At 47.3% G+C, this 2,583-nt stretch overlaps 1 long non-coding RNA gene across 1 annotated transcript; it reads left to right on the forward strand.

The window, feature by feature from the left end:
* The first annotated feature begins 1,025 nt into the window (after positions 1-1,025).
* LOC102469127 (uncharacterized) lies at positions 1,026-2,164 on the forward strand. The gene is made up of 4 exons (XR_337032.3): positions 1,026-1,085; positions 1,201-1,225; positions 1,551-1,573; positions 1,846-2,164. It is a non-coding gene; the product is annotated as an uncharacterized LOC102469127 (long non-coding RNA).
* Positions 2,165-2,583: the final 419 nt, after the last annotated feature.

A 2,583-nucleotide genomic window follows, 5' to 3' on the forward strand; every position in this document is an offset into this window, starting at 1 on the left:
CCCTAGAAAAAATACAGCTAATCCACCCCCCCACACTGGTTTGATAGTCACCACTAGGTAGATTATCAGGTAAATATTTTTTGTATAAATGTGTTGTTGGGGCCAGCAGGTGGCATAGACTTTGGGGCACTGGACTCCCACATGGTGGAGCCTGGTTCGAGTCCCAGACCTGGAGGCATGCTTTCCCACTTTCCCTCTCTGTCTTGCTCTCTCTAGTGAGTGTATCAAATTTTAAAAATAATAGTAATGATAAATAAAATTAAATAATTCTTTTTTTAAAAATGATGTGTTGTTGCCAAGAATCTCTAATGACATTCTGCCTTAGGTATTCCGGGGAAAGGCCATCATTATTTCATTCTGGGAGCTGAAGGAAAAAGTTAATGTGACAGGGTTCTATTTGGTATGACAACTTTCCTGGCCTCCCACTTTACATCCTTCCATGCTCTGGAACCTTAGGACTTTTGGAAGTTCTAAAATCGAACCTCTCTCATCAGTCAAGCTTAGAAAATAAGGCAAATGACTGGCGTTCGGCGCGTGTGCGCGCCCACGGTCCCGACAGAAGAATGGAGAAGGAACTGTCTCCCTGGGGGTGATTTTTACTTTCTTTCTGTCTCTCTCTGGTGACTGCACAAGCTCTATGGCAACAACCTAAAAAACTTTTATATTTTAAGAAAAAAGGCAAATCAGCAAAAGAAATTAGGAATTTCTGTAGTCTGAGCCTATTCATAGTAAAATGGAGGACTTCGCCAACAAACTGCAACTCCCAAGAAGCACTGAGAGGGAAGGCGGACGTCACTATTCCTCTCTCTCTTTCTGCACTTTCAGTCGGAAAGTGGCGCTCACACTGAAATAGCGTCTTCATCATACAAAATTGGTATCTTCGACTCAAAGCACTGTTTTCTAAGAGAACGTCTAAGCCAATCGCTCACCTGGTACTAGCTGGCCGAAAACCATCGTCAACTCTCATTGGGTAGCCCCGCCCCTGGGGAAAGGGCGGGATAAAGGAAGTGACGACACCGAGAGCGCCCTTAAATACCCATAGGCGGAACTCAGATTCTCTCTTGGCCTTAGCGCCATTTTCTCGGGTGAGTGTTTTTGCAGGCTGTGTTCGCTGTCCGCGTTCAATCCATTGACATCTGACCTCTGCGTTTAACCATCAGCGCAGTAAACTAACTGTGGCCTTTTTCTCTTTCTCCATAGACACCTCCGCGCCATGAGAGCCAAGGTGAGCAGTCTCTAGCAGTGAACTTGAGAAGTTAGGAGTTTAGGGGGGGAGACCCAGGCAAGGGAACCCCACCAGGGTTCCCAAACTTGGAGAGGATTGTTGGAGGAAAAGTAGAAGGAGTCATTTATGTGCTGTGGGGAGAAAAAGCATGCGGAATTAGGGTTTTACGTCGGGGAAGTGGGTCCAGGTTATTGAGATGAGATTGCTGCAACCAAACCCTCGGTTTAAGAACCTATTAGAATCGAAATAGTGCCCTACATAACCCTACCCAAGCTTCTTAATAAAACTGATCTCTTTATCCTTGTCTCTTATGATCGATCGCTAGTGGAGGAAGAAGCGAATGCGCAGGTATGTTGAGACTTGCCGCCCAGGAGGAGGGAAGTGGAGTGTGTCTTCGGCAAAATTGAGCGTGGATTTTGGTTTGGAAATATAAAATGAGGTTTTTCTTAAAGAACAGAACATTAAGAGCACTCTGCCTTGTCAGAGATAAGGATTAAATATAGAACAATAAAACCATAATGCTAGTTTTACCGCCGTGTGTGTTCTGTGCATGTTTGATTTAAGACGGGAGGGAAAAACAACTAGTTGGGCAGAAGGTTTTAGTCCTATGTCTGTTTCAGGCTGAAGCGTAAAAGAAGAAAGATGAGGCAGAGGTCCAAGTAAACAGCTTGTGCACCTATGGAGGCCACCGCAGCGGAAACGGAATGTCGGAGGCTCGGGGCGCTGGTACTGGTTGGACTACGCGATACTGTCGACTCTGCCTCTGGATCTAGAACGTCCATGGCCAGCGGATCGCAAAGACCTGAGAGATCACGTTGCTCCTAACAGAACAGCCCCCGTGGTCCTTTTCCCTGGGCCTGTGACATTCTGGGACTAATGCTGTACTTGTGGCCGAGTGTAATACGTGTACAATAAATCATCTTTTCTGTAATAGCTGAAGAATCAGACCGTCTCGTCTGTTAAGTGTTTTTTAGGGTGCCATTGGGTGGGGATTCTCTATCAGTACACTGCCTTTGTCGTGGAGGACTTCAAACTACATAATCAACAGCTTAGGGTGGTCATGTGGTTGCGGCTGGGGAGTTAAATGTCGGGAGCGTTTCAAGGTGCTTGGGCAAGTTCCCTGGCAGGTGCCGACCCCGCCCCTACACATTTGAGGCCTATATTGCCGCATTGCATTTTCTAGGTTCCTTGCGATGCTTTCGGGCGAGGTTGCTATGGTGATACGCAAAGCTTGCTGGGAACTTCCTGCGGCTTGTCGCACTAGTGCCTCGTGCACCATAGAGTATAGTTCCGGGTCTGGTGGCTAGAGCGTCGGTTCTTCCGCAGGAAGCGGCAGAGCGGTGGGGGGGGGCGGGCTT

Source organism: Tupaia chinensis, unplaced genomic scaffold, assembly GCF_000334495.1.
Source record: "Tupaia chinensis unplaced genomic scaffold, TupChi_1.0 Scaffold143970_1, whole genome shotgun sequence".
NCBI lineage: Eukaryota > Metazoa > Chordata > Mammalia > Scandentia > Tupaiidae > Tupaia > Tupaia belangeri.